The sequence below is a fragment of the Heliangelus exortis genome, chromosome Z, assembly GCF_036169615.1.
Source record: "Heliangelus exortis chromosome Z, bHelExo1.hap1, whole genome shotgun sequence".
Lineage (NCBI taxonomy): Eukaryota > Metazoa > Chordata > Aves > Apodiformes > Trochilidae > Heliangelus > Heliangelus exortis.
Genome location: NC_092454.1, coordinates 62,144,389 through 62,163,493, shown reverse-complemented (window position 1 = coordinate 62,163,493; position 19,105 = coordinate 62,144,389). Strand labels below are relative to the sequence as shown.

The 19,105-nt window shown below is 39.4% G+C and overlaps 1 long non-coding RNA gene across 1 annotated transcript; it reads left to right on the top strand.

Moving 5' to 3' along the window:
• The first annotated feature begins 17,219 nt into the window (after positions 1-17,219).
• LOC139789553 (uncharacterized) lies at positions 17,220-18,309 on the top strand. The gene is made up of 2 exons (XR_011723195.1): positions 17,220-17,346; positions 18,087-18,309. It is a non-coding gene; the product is annotated as an uncharacterized lncRNA (long non-coding RNA).
• The last annotated feature ends 796 nt before the right edge of the window (positions 18,310-19,105 follow it).

Genomic DNA, 19,105 nt, shown 5'->3' with positions numbered 1-19,105 from the left:
TTCTCAGTCAGTGTCTCCTTCTAGTACTGATAATACTCCATGTTTATATTTACAGATAGAGACTGGTCTGCAGAACAAAAGCCACTGCTCAGTTCTGAGGAACATCTTTTGCTCTGAAAGAGAAAGGAAGTAAAGGGGTCACGCCTGCAACCCTCCTTTAGGGAGGAGCAGACAAGATAAATGACCAAAATTGACCAAATGGAGTATTCCATCCCATACACATCATACTCTGTATAAATTTGGGGGGTTATGAGGGTCAGCCCTTTTGCCTTCGCCTTTGACCTTCTTCCCCTTCCCTTTGGCCCTTCTTCTCCTCTTCCTGCTTTCTTTGGCATCCTAGGAGGATTCCATCCATCTGCCTGTGGTCCTGATCCGTGCCAGCCTGAATCTGTGTGTTCCTGCCTCCAGCTCCCAATTCTTGCTGACCCCAGGAGTCCAGACCGGACTTTCCCAGGGCTGCCCTGCAGCCTTGGTGGTGAAGTGAGAGTTACTGGGGGGAGAAGGGAGAGGGACATGGTACTATTTTTCTGTATATTTGTATATATTTAATAATTTTTCCTTTTTATTATTACTGTTTCATTAAGGCTGTGTAGTATACCTTCCAACCCAAAGTCTCTCTCCCTTATTGCCTCTTCTTTCTTTATCAGGGAGGGGAGGGGGATTACTAGAGAGCATCTGGCATTCACTTAATTGCCAGCCCAGCTTTAAACCATGACACCTGAAATCCATTTAATCCCCTTGATGGATTAAGAACTGGCTTGATGGCTGCACCCAAAGAGTGGGTCTGTGTCCAAGTGGGGGCCAGTGCCAAGTGGAGTCCCTCAAGGGTCAGTGTTGGGACCAGTCCTGTTTAACATCTCTGTTGGTGACATGGATGGTGGCATTGAGTGCACCATCAGCAAGTTCTCTGATGACACCAAACTGTGTGGTGTGGCTGACCCACTGGAGAACAGGGATGCCACCCAGAGGGACCTTGACAGGCTGGAGAGGTGGGCCCATGCCAACCTCATGAAGTTCAACAAGACCAAGTGCAAGGTCCTGCATCTGGGTCAAGGCAATCCCAAGCACTGATATAGGCTGGGCAGGGACTGGCTTGAGAGCACCAGGAGGAGAAAGACTTGGGGATGCTGATGGATGAGAAGGTCAACATGAGCCATCAGTGTACAATTGCAGCCCAGAAAGCCAACTGGATCCTTGGCTGCATCAAGACAAACGTGGCCAGCAGGTCAAGGGAGGTGATTCTCCCGCTCTGCTTTGCTCTCCTGAGACCCCACCTGGAGTCCTGTGTCCAGTTCTGGAGCCCCTGTTACAAGAAAGACATGGATGTGCTGGAGTGTGTCCAGAGAAGGGCCATGAGGATGATCAGAGGGCTGGAGCACCTCTCCTGTGGGGACAGAGTGGGAGAGCTGGGGTTGTTCAGTCTGGAGAGGAGAAGGCTCCGAGGAGACCTTATTGTAGCCTTCAGTATCTGAAGGGGCTACAAGAAAGCTGGGGAGGGACTTGTTAGGATGGCAGGTAGTGACAGGACATGGGGGAATGGATACAAACTAGAGGAGGGGAGATTTAGAGTGGAAGTTAGGAAGAAGTTCTTCACCATGAGGGTGGTGAGACACTGGCACAGGTTGCCCAGAGAGGTGGTGGAAGCCCCATCCCTGGAAGTTTTAAAGTCCAGGCTGGACAGGGCTCTGAGCAACCTGATCTAGTGGGAGGTGTCCCTGCCCATGGCAGGGGTGTTGGAACAAGGTGATCTTAAAGGTCCCTTCCAACCCTGAAAATTCTATGATTCTGTGATTCATACTGGTTTTCAGTTATTTCTTTCTCAAGGTCGGCCTCTCTTGCCTCCATATGCTTGTGCAAAAAGCAAGAAAGTCTTCTTAATTTTACACGTATATATATGCACACATAAATGCTGTGCATATATGCACACACAGGAAATAGTAGAAGGGTACTTTTACTTCTCTTTATCCACATGGGAACAGCTTTTTATACATGGCACAACCTTCATAATCCAAGAGATTGACTGCGTTTCTGTGTCAGAAAATCTTGCATCCCTTGTACAACAGCAGGCCAAAACCTTGACCAAAGAATTCAGTTAAATTTTTCAGTATGACTAATATACAGACTTAAATAGTCTAATTAACTATATAGAGCTCTTCCTCATTCTTTAGAGTGCTCAGATAGCCCCTCTAAATTGTATCCAGATATAACAGCAGTGCCTTCATTAGCAGTATTAACAAATGAAACATTTTCAATTTAAAAAAATACATAAAATGAAAACCAGTGTTAGCAAACTAAATATTTTCAATAACAAAAATACATCAAATTAAAAGGAACTATTGAGTCAGAACATCATAAACAGGAACAACACAGTTCAGGTAATTCTTTATTTTTATTTAATAATCTATAAATGCATGTTATGCATTAAAGCCAGAGAATTATAAGTTAGTCATCTGGAAATATTTAGTCTCCCATGGAATAGGTCATACTGAAGTGAGGCAACAGAGTAGGAAGATTCACTTGTGGAACATCCAATTCTTTAAAAAGAAGAGTGCTGAGCTGCTGTAAACACTCTCTCTGTTTTCCATTATTTACTAGAAGTAATGTAGACCCTTAGATAATGACAAGATTTTAATGTTATTCATTACTCATGCATTTCATGATCAGTCTTTCTCTTAGTGTGGAACTTTGTGCCATTTGGGTACTGAAACATGTTTTGACCACTGTTGAGTCAGATATCTACTGCATAAAAACCCTGTACTTGATTTTGGGAAAATCCCTCTTGGCCTAAGAACTTAGGAAAGTATATTTTTCCAGATGTAAATGCATACTGGATTTTGTCAGTTTTGTTTCAAGGACATTATATTGAAACATCAAAAAATCAGAGTACCAGCTTCATTGGGTATAACAAACTAGGACAAAAACCCAACCAATTCTGTACAAAATAATATATCTTTCTTGTTCTTTTCATAGTATATATAAAGCACCTGCTCAATACTTTTTTCCCTGCAGAACAAAAAGTATGTTAACAACCTCTAGCTGCTGCCAATAAAACACTGGTTGGCTGTGAATAACACAAATCCTTTCTGTTCTCATTAACCAAGGGGAAGACTGGGCTCATTAAAACTAGGCTGTGCTTCACAAGCAGAGAAAGAAGAAAGGATATGGAAAAGAAAGGGTCAGGAAAAGTGTCTGATAGGTATGGATACTATCTGTAGTTGTCTTCCTTCGAGTAAGCCTCAGGATTACCCCAAGAACTGGCTGTACTTATAAAGATCAAAGATAATCTTTCATTTATCTGGGAAGGTATATAGGGTGGTCCAAGAGAGCAAGACACTGATACAGAAACTTTCACAGGGAAACTGAGCCACAACATAAAAGCAGAGAGATAGGAGCAAGGAAGAATGATGAACAGGTGCAGGAAAATTCAAAAAAGAAAACCCAATTTGAACATGCAGAGACAACCACCCTATGAAGGTGCCTGAATTCTGTCTTAATTAAAACCTCATTAGTATTTATTGTAACTGTACAACAGATCTCGACTTGGAGATGTCTGCAGGACCAAAATGAACATGCTGAACAAGGAAGTTTTGTAGATTACCAGAGTTTGCCCATAAAATAGTGTCAGTTTTCTCCCATAGACATGAAAGAGGTACCTCTATCACTACCAAAAACTAGACTGAGAGCAGGGCAAGACAGCATGCAAGGAGTGAAGAAAATACCTGAGAACTGTTTTGTTGGGAAAATAAATAATTAGGTGGGAACCTTATGCCTAACTCAGAGCAGCAGCTAAAAAAATAGTCACTGTAATAGTTGGCATGGCATGACAATGCCCAAGTAGCTTTGTGGGCTGAACTTCAAATCTCTATGCCTCAGCTGCCCATTTCCATAAAGAGAATCATAGGATTGCCCTGCTCTATAGGGTAGTTCATCAAGATTCTCATTTCTTCTACATAAAAAGTCTAAAATTAGGTAGACTGGATTTTCTCACCATGGGAACCCAAAATCAAGACCAAAAAGCTGATAAAAAGTTCTGGGGATCCCACATCCAGGACAGCTGTTCTTATGAATGTGAGACACTGCTGCAGGAGGAGGTGCCTATGTGATAAAAACAAGATGTTAACAAGGAGTGAAGAAAGGAGACATATTCTTTAGTTGGCTTGGGTGTTAATGATCCTGAAACAATCTTTCTAAGCCTTGTGTTCCTCCCAGAGGGACTGGAGTCAGCAAGAGGAAAAGTCTACCAGGATTCCCATGAAATGGCAGAAGAACTGTGAAGCTATTTCCCAGGCAGGCAGAGCTTTGAGAGTGATGTTGGGGGCAGCCCTGGTGAGAAGGTTCTGGGTCCCGGTGGGCATTGATCTGTGCAGCACCAGAGAGCCTGGAGATAAGGGAAAGCTTTTTTTTACCCTGAGAAAGGCATGTCAGTAGGTGCTTGGCCAAGGGTGTTGGTTCCATCTCCCTCCCCTTGTAGAATTTCCAGTCCCGATAGGATAAAACCCTGGGGCTTGGTCTAACCCCATGACAAAGCCTGCTTGAGAAGCTTGGAATGAGATCATCTGACATACCTGCTGGCCAGAATTATTTTATGATGATCCAAAGTTCTCAATTCAAGGAGGACATCAGGATTTCAGAAAGACTTAATTAAAGGTGAACTAAGTAACTGGAAAAGGTACAGCACAGAGTAAGACTTAAAGGATCTTGATCTTTTTAGCTCATTAGAAGCAGGTGAGTGGATGCATTGATCTCTGTCCTTAAGTACCACTTAGAAGGCACAAACCTGATAACAGGGGGCTCTTCACTCTGGCAGAAGAAGGCCTAACAGGATCCAATTTTGAGACAAAGGAAGTCTCCGAATGAAAAAACATGGATGTTTTTCAAATTAACATAATGAAGTATTTAATTTGTGGAAATCCTCTAGTCTCAATAGAATGTAGGTAGGCTCAATTAGAGTTAGCATTTGGGCCCTTTATTCTGGGACCCTTGAGCACTTAATAACATTTCTTTTTCAAAAAGGATCAACCCAGGATAGCTCTTTTTCTGTCTAAATGAATGAAAGATGCATATCAGCCTTTGACTGAGACAATGTAATAATAAAGTGCAAGATGTGAGCCTATGGAAACAAAAGAAACTGATTCCAAAGAAACTAAACTACAGAGATGCACAGGTGCCAACTAAAAGCTGGTATTATATGGAAGACTAAAAAAGGAGAAACTTGCATTAATTTAATTAATTCTGGCTAATTCTGGTTGGGGAATTTTTGCAAGAACATAGTCTGTAACCTATTCTTGAATGAGTGCTTAGCAGAAGCCTAGTAAAATCAAGGACATTATCCATGATTCGATACCAACAACTTTTCCTCTGCAAAAGTACAAGAACCTTGCTTATCACCAGAGTCTCCTTCCTGCAAAATGCACTGAATCACTGAAAGGTATTTTCTTGATAGCTGATACTGCAGGGATATTTTTTGTTGTAAGTCAATCAGCAGCCTAAGTTTTGTTTGGTTGGTTGGTTGTTGTTTGTTTTTTTTTAATTGCTGCATTTTATTTTATATTAATTCAATGCATTTAAAAGGCTGCTGTAGCTGGAATTGAAAAAAGATGTTACACTATCAAATATTTCTCTCATAGGCTGACAAAAAGAAGCTGTCTCATAGCCTGATAGCAATGAAAGCCAGCAAATGAATCATTGCTTGAGGAAACCAATTTATTTAGTCACTCTGTGTCACTGTTATTTATTACTTGTCAGCACATGCTGTTAGTTCAATTAAATATAAAAACCTGAAGTTCTCTTACAGCTCTCCCCCTACTCCAATTTTTAAAAACAAACAACAAACAAGAAAAACGACATGAATCTGCAGTGCTAAAGAAGAACCCTCTAGGTTTATTATGCTTCTCTTGCTTTAATTAAGCTTTGTTTATTAAACTTCTGCAGCTAAGGTATGGGGATTATTAATCTTCTTCAGTAGCTAAAGATAAAACAGCAGAAAGAGAGAACATTATAAAAGCACAGTTTAGAGTTCCTCACTGAGATACACATAAAAGAGAAAATGAAACAGTGAGACAAAGTGTGGATTACAATGCTTCCTCAGTAAAAATACAGGGATCTGAAAACAGCAAACATTTTCTTCCTTTTGCTTAGAAAGGAATAAGTAATTAAACCTATTTTTTGATATTTGGACATATATTTAATTTGCAATGTTAGCAGTTAATGTACATGACATCTCACAGTATAATCACAGATGTACAAAAAAACCTCACATGACTTTCAGTATTTCTTTTCCTTTGTTTAAGACATGATGAGGGAAAATAAGAGAATCTCTGTTCTTGATGAGAGGACTCCCTGTTCTTTGAATTACAGTGCAATTAACATGGAAATCCATCCTCATATATATAAAAAGTAAAATAAATAATATAAATATAAAATCTACTGGTCCATAGAACATTTTGCATTTGGAGATTTGGTTAAAACATGCCATTGCTAAAGTAAGAGTAGATTAAAGGTACTCTACTCAAGACCCTTTTCCAACATTTAAAGGGACAGTATGAATTGCTTAATTCTTACCAAGTTTACTTGCCAGCTGTGTCAAACACTGCCTGCCAATTCCTTGCCCCAATTCCACCTTTCAATTACAAGCACGTATCATGCTCCAACAGTTTTAGGAGCTGCCATTCTTCACTGACCACAGCTCTCACTTCAGCAAAGGTCATTCCCTTCAGCCTGTTTCTGCTTAGTAAATGATACTGCCAACATTACCTTTTTCTGCAGCAAATGGTGGTAACATTAGGGTCCCAGTGGCTCCCGGCTCTCCCTCTCTGTTGTTTATGCTTTGGCTTCCCTCAGTGTTAATTTAGGACTGTGGCAGTCAATTAACATATTTTCAAGAACTGTTTCACTAAAGAGCATTTCAGCCATTCATATCTTTGACCTGTCCTATTTTTCATAAGACAATAAAAATCTTTGTAAACTTAATTTCTTAGTTCTCAGGCAGCCAATGTTTATATTAAAACATCTCAAGATAGCAAGGAACAGGATTCAGCAGACTGGAGGGACCCTAACCTGCCTGCAGAAGTTCATTCTTCACCCCTAGTACTTTGTTCAGTTTTGGGGATCTCACTACTAAAGGATATTTTGTTGCTGGAGTGAGTTCAGAGGAGAGCAACAAAACTGGTGAAGGGTTTGGAGAACAAGTCTTATACGGAGTGGCTGAAGGAATCGAGATGGTTTAGTCTAGAGAAGAGGGGAGAGCTTATCACTTTACCTGAAAAGAGCATGTAGTGAGGTGGGGGTTGGTGTCATCTCCCCAGTGATCAGTGATTGAATGAGAGGAACAGACCTCAAATTTCACCAGAGGAAGTTCAAACTGGAGATTAGGAAAAAATTTATTTACAGAAAGAGTGGTTAGGCTGACCAGGGAAGTGATGGAGTCACTGTCCACAGATGTGCCCAAAAAATGTGGGCATAGCACTTGAGGATATGGTTTAGTTGGGTGGTGGGTTTGCGTTGACAGAATCATGGAATGGATAGGGTTGGAAGGGACTTTAAAGATCATGGAATTCCAAGCCCCCAGTATGGGCAGCGACACCTTCCATTAGGTTGCTGAGGGCATCATCCAACCTGGCCTTGAACACTTCCAGGAAGGGGGTAGTCACAGTTTCCCTGGGAAACCTGTTCCAGTATCTTGCCACTCTCACAGGAAAGACCTTTTTCCTACTCTCTAACCTAAATCTCCCCTCTTCAAGTTTTAAGCCCGTTCTCCTTGTCCTCTCACTACATGCCTGTGTACAAAGCCCTACCCCAGCTTTCCTGTAAGAACCCTTCAGATATCGGAAAGCTGCTAAAAGGTCACCTCAGATCCTCCTCTTCTCCAGGTACTGAACAACCCCAATTTCCTCAGCTTGTCTTCATAGGGGAGGTGTTCCAGACCTCTGAGCATTTCAGTGGCTCTCCTCTGGACAAGTTCCAGGAGACATGTTTCAAGTTCTTCTCATGTTGTGGACTCCAGAATTGGACACAGTACTTCAGTTGGGGTCTCACAAGAGGGGGAGAATCACCTTCTTCAACCTGCTGTCTGTGCTTCTTTTGATGCAGCCCAGGACACAGTTGGCTTTCTGGCCTTCCAAGTGCACATTGATGGCTCATGTCAAGCTTCTGGTCCTTCATCACCCCCAAGCCCTTCTTCTCAGGGCCATCCTATGCGCTTGGCCTTGTTGAACTTCATGCAGTTTGCACAAGCCCACTTCTCAAGTTTGTGAAGGTCCCCCTGGATGGCATCCCTTCCCTCCAGTGTGTTGACTTCATCACACAGTTTGGTGTCATCAGCAAACTTGCTGAGGGTCCATTCAATTCCCCTGTCCATCTCACCAGCAAATATGCTAAGTGCCACTGGTCCAAGTACTGACCCTTGAGGAGCACCACTCGTCACACATCTCCATTTGGACACTGAGTCACTAATCACAACTCTTTAGGTGCAACCAGCCAGCCAGTTCCTTATCCAATGAGTGGTCCATCCATCCATCAAACCTTAATTGTTCAGATATCAGAACATTGAGCAGGACAGCGCTGAATGCTTTGCATAGCAAAGATTATATCTCTTATTATGCTGATCATCTTAGAGGTCCTTTCCAAACTTAATGATTCTATTCTGTTGTATCCTGTTCTACTATTGCTACAAGACTGAGATTTACCAATAATCTACAATTTCCTCTATCAGTTTATTTCACCAAATGAGTAACTTACTGATGATAAACATCATCATACCAAGACATGTATAGAGGCATAATCTTAAAACAGTGATATCATAGAATTGTCCCAATGGGCTCTCTTGTAAAGCAGAACAACTACAGTATTTTGAAAATAATGTACAGATTGGTTACTGAAAGAATTTATGAAGCATTACATGACCTGGCACCAATATTTCCCAAAAAGAGACATTTTTGAATGGCCTAAATTCTACCTAAATCCTGATACCTAACTCCTTCTTTTAGTGGGTTCTAGCTCTTTAGAGGTGCTCACAAAACCTGAAAGAATAGGCTCAGGAATTTAAAGGTAACTTACATTGTCTAAATAGAGCCCTACTATGGTAGATGCTACCTATTTTAATTTCCTGGGAGTAATATTGCTCTATGGCATTTCAATTCAAAGCTAGATTCCATAAGAACCTATTTCTTTAACACATCGTTTTTGACACAGTTGAAAAAAAAACTTAATAGAGTTGCTTAGATCCACTGAGTATTTGAAAGGGTTAGTAGAAACTGAAAGATAGAAAAGACATTACTTGCCTTTACAACTGCAGAAGGTACCTTCATTTAATTTTCCAATGCTGCATTCACTGGAGTTTCATTATACCTGTGCTTCAGTATCCTGTTGAGGCCTGGAAAGAAGATGGAGAAGGTATCAATTAATCTAAATTTTGCTTAGGTTATACAGCAGATGGCTTCCTAAAAAGATTAAGGAGTGTAACCAAGCAATCCTACAACCTGTAGTGATACAAGAATTGCTGCAGCCAAAAAAATAGGACACAAAAGCCGAAGCACCAGGCTATACAGAAATTCCCCTTTATTGAGGAGAAAATGCTACAGTTGCTAAATCTTGACGAAGGGCACCCTACCTATCCCCAGTTCCAGCAAACTGGGTTATGCATCTTCTGTCTGAAATGCTACATTAAGATCGTAGTAACCAGGGTGCTGGTCTCAGCCTTTCCACTCTTCTCAACACAATGAGAGCATCACTTTATCCTTAAACTTCAACATTTCATCTAAGTATGTATATATAACAAAATTTCTTGCTCCTGCCTTGTATTCATCTAAATTGCAAGTCATTCCCCTTTACTATTCTGATTCCATCCTCTTTTTTGTGTAGGGAAAAATATGTTTATACATTTTGGGTTCTGCTCTTGGTATATAGCTCTTTGAAAACCACATTGTTAAAGCAAGACAGCCCCCTAGCGTGGATGGAATTCAAAAGATTAATTTCCATGGAGTTATGAGTTGTAGTTTCACCAGACTACACATTATAACAATTACAATGACATTGGCTTAAAAAAAAAAAAAAAAAAAAGCAGGATTGGGAAGCATGTAGAGGGGTGGATGTAGAGTGCTAAAGCATTTTAAATTTGGAGCAGTTCAACTATCATTCTTGGGTGAAGTTCCACATCACTTCAACAAGATGGAATTAAATCATAAGTATTAATTCTGATGCCTCATAAATAAAGGACTAAAATAACCTGGGGCATCACTTGTATGAGATAATCCACTGCCATTTTCAGTAGTTAGATTTAGATTTTCACTGCTCAGTCTGTTGTGCCAACACAGCATATTCAATAAGGATTCTGATGCAAGTTGGGAGGATCATATGTACAGGATTCCTTGCTTGAATGAGCTTCCTGTTGTTGTTGTCTATACACCCACATCAACAGTAGCTGCACAACATCAGTACAGGAAGACAGAGACAAGGGGGCAGTCTAGGAGCAAAAGTAATCTAATTCAAATGTGTTCATAGTTCCTGACCAGTATTCACATTCAGCTTAAACATCTTTCTCAGTACTCTGTTTCTGCCTGTTTTTACAGGTAAGTTTCAACTTGTTTAGACCAAGCAAGCTTTTCTAGTCACATCTCAAGTTCTCTGTTTCTCTGGTAACCTTAGAAGACTTTGTCTGTCTCTGTTCCACTCCAATAGATACATCTTCCCTACAGACATCCAGAACTGTGTTCCAGAACACAGTATTCCAGGGAAGTAAAAATGAGATTTTGTAAAAGTAAAGTAAGATTGACTGAAGTCAGAAAATGGAAGGTGTAAAGCAAAATCATAGATTCAACAAATCAGTGTCAGATACTCTAGAACAATTTAGCAGAACCATTAGATACAAAAGACAAAAAATCAGTTTTGAGTCTGATAGTAAATCAAGACAGATCTCATGAAAAACGATTACGTTTTCCCATGTGCCTGAGAAGTAAATGATGGACTGAATCGACATGTTTTTTGTTTTTTGTTTTTGTTTTTTTAAAATATTATTATTTATGGTCTACAATTCAATAGCCATGAAATATTTACATCTATGCTTTTGGGGTATAGATGTATACCCCAAGATGTCTGACTACAAAGTCAGTTTGGTTAACTGCCATGTGACTAAACCATTCTAAAAGCTTCAGATTTTTCTTTATCTTTTACGTATTCTGTTTACATATTTTAAAATTAATGCCAAGAAAAGCCCATTAAAACAAAACAAAACAAAACCCTGAATATTTTAACTTTTAAATTTGGCCATAAATAAGGTGAACGGATGTTTTTCTCTCTGCATATATTGCAGATTGACTTAGCAATAAATATGAAGGTTTATATTACAGGGATTAAATTGCAGAATTGCAGGATGACATAATCTTTTTTTCATTTTGGTGTCTATGCTCCTAAAGTTATGCTGCTCTCCTTATGTTTCTGCATCAATTAACCACCTCATCTCCCTTCCTGACTAAAGGACCTATTTCACAATTACTCAATTACCTTCTGTGAAAAGGGCACAATTACCAATCTCAGTGATCTCATAAAGCTAAATCAGAGCTTATAATTTTAAGACGGGCATCTAAAATGACCCATAACAACTCACTATGCATTCGTAGGCACAAACCTTTCTTTCAAAAGCTGTTTTATAAAAAAAGCTTCTTGCCTTATCCACAGATGGAAATGAACTTGAGTTAAGGCAAGTGCTTTTTGAGACTAATATTTAAAAAACAATATTAAAAGCCCAGCAACCATTTACAACCTAAACCTCTGACTGTGTAAGGAACCAGGAGGTTTTGTCCCATCAGGGGTTTTGTGCTCCTTCAAACACAAACAACACTGCAGGAGGGGGATGCCTTGCTTGGTGGGACTCAAAATGCAGTGCCAGACTGCTCATGTTTGATGTGACATATCAACAGTACCATTAGAACAGCAGCATCTTAAAACTAGATATACAGACTGATTCTCCACATGCTACCTTTGTATCTACTTAGAAGCAACTGGAAGCCAGTGATCAAAACTTCAATTCACTGTAATTAATAATTACAATAATTCTGGACAGCAAATCACATTTTATAACATAGTTAAAAAAAAAAAAACAACAGCTACATACTCAGTCTGTTAAGCAGGATATTTTTGAGACTGAATATTTTAATGAAACATGTTGCACATAGAATTAATTCTTTTCTAAGGAAATGTCTTTTATTTTTCTCTCAAAAATGGTACCTTGGCATCCAATTATTCTTCTCTATGAAATCACCATAAAAATAACATCAAAGACCCTAAATAGGAATCTTTTGGCTCCATGTGGAGTCACAACACCTTTTTATTTACCAGATATAAACATAATCTACCCTCTTCCTCAAAAAAAAGGTGTGTTTCATCTACTAGGACAGCCGGTATTCACTGGAAAATATTTCTGTTGAAATCCAGAATATGATCAGGATCTTCTTCCTCATGCTGATCAACACCTAGTGTATATTTTTTTTCCCAACGAAGTATTGATTAAAAAAAAAAATAAAATTATTTTAAGGTTTCATAAATAATTCATGACGGCATTTTACACACAAAATACTTTTTCCTTCAAGTGAAATATTAGATTTATTTATCACAGAAAAAAATCAGAGATATATGTAGAAGTGAGAAACAAAAAGGCTGTATAAATATTTTAAATACACTTGATACTTTTCAACTGTGCAATTATACATGCAGGAATCCATACAATTTAACTGATCTGTTTTTAACGTAAGCAGCAACAGTACCATATCCTAAAAATGAATTAGCACCAGTTTAATCAATCACATGAAGTCTCTCTAGTGATCTATGTGTATCTTTTTTTTATTTTTGTAAAAAACTTAATTTATTTTACTTGGAATCCTACTTGTCTTTGAATTGCAGATTATTTGGGTTGCAATTACAAATCTTCTCAGTGACATGTAAACATGGTGAGGAAAAGATTAGTGTATAGAAAAGAGTTTGAGGCCAAGCAAGACATGCTCTCGTGGAATATGTCTGATTTTATTCATCAGTCAGTGTTTTTTTAGAGTGCAGAGAAAACATGGTACAACCAAGATCATGCTAACAGGCGGTTATCATGTTGACTTTGATAGATACAGACATTGCCTACAAGATACAGCATTCTTAATAAAATATCCTGGTTAAGGCCAAGAGTTAATAGAATAAACAATCCCTTTATTCAGAGTTAAGTGTCCTTCAAATTCCTTATTATCATTTCTGGTGATGAGACTTGCCTCTTCTTTATTTTTATGGCAACAGGCCTTGCTTTGTTGCTATCTTTGGTTAACCTTCCTTTGCAGCTTGACCATTTCAAATAGAGAAGTCAGCTAAGTTGTAGAAATTCCTAGCGTCAGTCAAGGCCGGTTAATATCCTCTAAGAATTTCTGGAAATCACTTAATGTTTTCAAATTGGTAAGGTGTAGTTTGATTTTTTTGTGGACGGATGGTACATTGATGTAAATAATAGCCAACATATGAAAATGGTGGAGTTTGTTGTACCTTGTCTGAGGCAAGCTGTAAGGCCCATCACTCTATGTCAATACACAAGCCCTTTAGTGTTTCTTGTTACTGTTCTTGATCAGAACAAGTACACCAAATATCATCCATAAGGTGAACAATTTTTGCCTCTGGCCATTTGTGTCTCACAGGTGCAATAGCTAATTGTAAAAAATTCTGACACATTGTTGGACTATTTTTCATTCCCTGTGGGAGAACTTCCCACTGATATCTTAAAGCTGGCTCTTCCATATTCATACTGCGTATTGAAAAGGCAAATCTACATCTGTCCAACTCTTGAAGAGGAATAGTAGAAAACCAGTCTTTTAAGCCTGTAAATACGAGAGGCCAGTCAGAAGGTACGGCAGCAGGAGAAGGAAATCCAGGCTGTAATAGGCCCACAGAGACTCTAATGGTATAAATAGATGGTTGGCATCTAGCTATTCTTTAACCAACTCATGCAAAACAACAAGCTTCTCTTTAGATAGGGGCCTCTGTTCAACCCAGACAAAATCACCTGAAGTCCATTGAATGGGGTCAGCACAGGGAAGAGAAGCTTCAACAGCAGCCCCTAAGCAAAAGGGTATCCCAATCCTTTGTGATCTGTGTTAGTTTTTAAAAGAGGGCATTCTTTCATTTCTTGCTGATGCTTGCCTAATCCCTCTAAAGGGTGAAATTTTTGAGTATTAATCATGGCAGTAACCTGCTCAGATGGGCTATATAAGTACACTCCCATCTGTTTGAGGACATCCAATCTTCATAGATTTATTAGCAATTTTTGTAAAACATATGATTGAAAAACTCCAGGTTTTTCTATCAGGGTCCTGCCATCTGAGTTGTGCAGAACTCTGCCCAGGCAATGAGACTTTACCTACTCCTGCCAAAGATGCTGTACCTTCTTGTAGAGGCCATGATTTTAGCCAAAGCTTTAAAGCAATCACAGACTTTCCAGCATCAGTAGGTCCTTCAAATTTTCATCCTTGAATAGTTAACTTTAGTGCAGGTTGTTGATCAAGAAATTCTTGAGACAAAAAAATTGTTGTTCCTGTGCTACTTAATCTGGTAGCTCCTCCTACTGTTCCTGGCCAAGTTTAACAAATGGGATTGTAAGAACTTGTGCAATTCTTGCTTTCTTGATCTTGAGAACTCATTAAGACCATGCCAAATCCTTATAGTACCCAATTAATCCTCATCCACTACCCCAGGGATTACACAAATCCCTTTTGCTGAGTACCCCCTATGGCCCAAAGTAAGACCTACTGTACCAGTAGGGGTCTGTAGTAGTGGTAGGAATTTTTTTAATCCCCATTTCAGGAGTTAGTACAGATCAGAAGCTGGTGTGGAGGTCCAGTCCTGCACAAACCCCAGCTGGGGTTTGCCCTGCTGAGGCTTTGAAGATGTGACTTGCCAGGATCACTTGTGGAGTTGACAGTGACAATCCCTGACACTACTGTTTGTGGGGGCCAGGGCAGGCCCTGCTGCTGGTTTCCCAACAATTAAGCCCCATTCTTATCTTGTTCTGCAATCAGATGCCCAGTGAAACCCCATCTGACATTTAGGACATAATTGAGAAGGTGGTCTAGGATTAGGACAGCTCTTTGTCCTTTCACACTCTCTCGCTAGATGTCCCTCTTTACCACAATTAAAGCATTTGCCTTTGCTTTGAGTGATTGCCAAGCAGAAACCATCAGTTTAGTGTCGTGTGTAGTGCTGTCAGCCACAGTCCTCTAAATAGACATAGCCAAGCAATTAACAAATTGTTCAAAAGGTTCCAATGGTCCCTGTAAAATCTTTGCAAAACTTACATTATCCACTCCCTTTGCAAGCAATTTTTCCCAAGCTTGTACAGCTGCAGCAGTTATTTGTTGATGAACCTGCAGCTCCCAAGTCAGCTGTGTTAGCATATTTAGAAAAGGTCCTGTTCCTGTCAGCATTTCAAAGGTAATAGCTACATTTGCCCGTCGATTTCTTCTACCCTGATTTGTACAAAGATCATAATACATTTTCCAAAGCAAATAGTCACCTCTGTCTAGGGCAGTATGAGCTAGTATATTCCAATCAGAATGGCACATAGCCTCAGTGGATACAATTTTAATTTTAGTAAGCATGTAAGGTGCAGTTGGGCTGTACCTAGCTGCAGCTTGTTTTAAATCTTTCAGTGTCTTTAAAGGTATAGTTCTATGCAGCAAAATACCTGCCCAGGATTATTAGGGTCATGATCCTTCATAATAGGGAATGACTGTAAAAGATTCCTCCCCATTCTGCAGTGCAGCACTAAGACCTTTTTTTTTATACCAATCTGCAATAGTGGGGGGAAAGGGTGCAAGTCCATGTGTGATGGTGGGGGGGAGCAGGGGAGGAGGGACTTCCTTTCTCACAAATCTGGCTCATCCTGAGGTTCTGACATACTTCCTCCTCTATCACCATCTTGATCCTCGTCCTGTGTAGCTACTGCAGCATCCATCATTCTCGGTCTGTTAACTGATTTAAGGATAGCAGTCTGGGGGGTTAAACATATCTTTACAATATTCCAAATGGAAAAAGGTGTTAAAGTATATGGTTCTTCCTCTTGAAACCGTGCATTCATTAGTTTCCCTATAGTCTCACACTGGTCTAAATCAATTGTTCCTCCTGTGGGGAGCCAAGGACAACATTGCTCTGCACACTGCAAGAATTCCTCTATACGTTCTTCTGAAATATGAAATCCTCTTTCCTTAACTAGCTTTTTCATACATTAATATACTGATCTCTATCTTAAAAATGCATTTGACCCATATTGCTCACAAATAACTTTATAATCTAAGCCATAACTATCATCAAACAATAAACAAAACAAACCTCTTAACAACCATTTTATTTTGACACCTATTTATCACCGACAGAACCGCAGTTTGGGACTATGTTATCAATGATATGTCACACTCACTCACACTTGCACAACTACAAAACAAATCATTTATCACAATACAAGGCAAGGAATGGCAATTCCACGCATAAAAGAACAGATGACAAAAAAAAAAAAAAAGCAACAGCAACAAATCTCAGAAAACAACAAATCTCAAACAAATCTCAAATGCAAACACCTAGTATCTCTTATTAGTTAAAAAAAAACAAAACAAAACAAACAAACAAACATCCCTCAGTAAGCCTTGTGATAATCCTCTCCCCTTCATGTGATAATGTAGAGTCCAGAACACTTTTTGGTAAGACACCACGTTCATGCTGTGTCTTTGTTCCTTCAAGTCCTTGTTTAAATCAATGGTCCCTGTTCGGGTGCCACTTGTAGATGCAGTGAAGAAAAGGTTAGCATAGATAAAAGAATCTGAGGTGAGTCAAGACATACACTTGTGAAATATGTCTGATTTTATTCATCCGTCAGTGCTCTTTAATAGCACAGAGAAAACATGATAAAACAAACAAAGATCATGCTAAAAGGCGGTTATCAGCATTCTTAATAAAATATCCTGGTTAAGGCCGAGAGTTAATAGAATACACAATTCCCTCATTCAGAGTAAGAGTCCTCCAAATTCCCTATTATCTTGTCTGGTGATAAGCCTTGCCACATCTTTATTTCTGGCAACAGGCCTTGCCTCTGTTTTCTTTGGTTAACCTTCCTTTGCAGCATGGGACCCTGCCTCTTTGCTGGCACTCAGGTCTTCCAAATCTCCAAGCCATTCTTCCTAGCTCCCCACACATCATAAACCTATTCTGTCTTTGTCCCATTGCACATTAAACTTAGAATATGATATAGACCTTGAAACAATCACCTTTGCCCATTCAACACACTACAAAATGAATTTTTAAAGATGACCTAGAAAACCAACAGGAAAATGAAGTTTGGTTTGAAGCCCAAAAAGGCCAAACAAACTGTTTAGAGACAAAGTTTTGAGTCTTTAAACAGCAAAGGTATTTATTCACGGATCCGGGGAACTCCCAGCTCACGCTGGACAGAGAGTTCCAGCTCGGGGGGGGTAGGGTTAGGGTATTTATACAGCCTTTCATGCATATTCATAAGATTACGACAGGTAATTATAATATTCATAACAGGCGGAGTCTGGGCGGAACCAGGTGGAGTCTGGGCGGAACCAGGTGGAGTCTGGGCGGAGTTGTTCTCTCGGGGACATGTCCCTCTTAGGGTTAAACTTCTATCTCCCTGGATTCCAGGTGGCTCCATGTTGTTCTATGGATATCAGGCCCCAGCCATAACTTTCCTCTTATCTGCTGGTTGTGGCATCTTTATGTTCTCCTTGTGCAGATGTTCACATGCTTTTGGGGCCAAGCTGGCACCTCCCTGGCCTTGGCGGTGCCTTGATCTAAAACGAGATTTACACTCCCAATTATTTCTCAGGCAGAAAGCTAGCTTCGTTAGGCCTTGTTTTGCTTTTCGCTGTGACAGTGGAAAGCTGTTTTGCTCCTAACTGAAACAGTGGAAAATTACGAGTTTGGACTGCTTTGCCTGGTCTTTTCTACCGGTTATGATCACTAGTTCTAATTCTACATTAGATAAATTCACACAAACAACTTGGCCTGCTCTCCTTTTCCCACAGGAATTGATCTGTTGAGATCCTTTCCTGTTTCAGGTTCAAAAGTATATGCTGTAAACCTCCAGCAAGTAGGCAGTAGAAAAGAACTATATTCCAGTTTATCATTACTTCCAGCAGTATTAACTTGCTGCCAAACTGCAAATGTATCATCCTGTGACATCACTGAATGGACTTTGTGCATTTGTATCAGTTCTGATGGTGTAGGAAATATATTTCTTATTAAACATGATCTACATTCAGCTTATGTATGACACCCTATGCTATATATTGCCAAGGCATGGCTTCTGCATGCAGTAACCTTTTACTGTTTTTCCAGTGGTTGGCAGAAATACAGGGGATCCACACTGGAGAATGCAGCCAGTGAGGAATGGCCTCTCCTACTGACTATTGACAGAACCACAGTGTTGGCAGTACCAGTAAAAAAAGACTCAGGTTATAAACATTTTTCCTTTAAATCAAATATTCCTATAGTGTGCAAGAAAATAATAATAATTTTTAAAAAACCCATATCTAGGTTTGTCTAACTGCCTTTCTCTCATCACCTCCTTCTGTTTCTGGGTACTCAAATAAATCAAAACTTCACCAAAAAGCTAAATGAAATTCATTGAAGATAATACACATATTTTATAAGTTAGCTGTTATCTTTTGAATTGGATATATATAGACTAACTTAAATTCTTCATATGCTAAAAAAAAAAAAATAGAAAACATTCCCACAGATAACTGATTACAGTCAGGTGAAATCATCACTGTCATCATTTAGTAAATGCACACAGTAATTTTTCCATTGTATTTATCGAAGGTTTTATTTTATAATCAAATTTATACTGCACTGTTTTGCTACCATTTTACTCACAGTATGTTGATTCCAGAAGAAACCAAGCATACTTTGAGAAATCTGTAAGAAACTTGCTACTGAAGACAATGCACTTGGCTACCAATAAAGAAATGGAAAAGGGCAGAAAAGAGATTAAAAGAAATGGGGAAAAAAAGAGATAAAAGGAAGGAGAAAAAGAAGACTTTTTTAAAAAAAAGGAAGGAGAAAAAGAAGACTG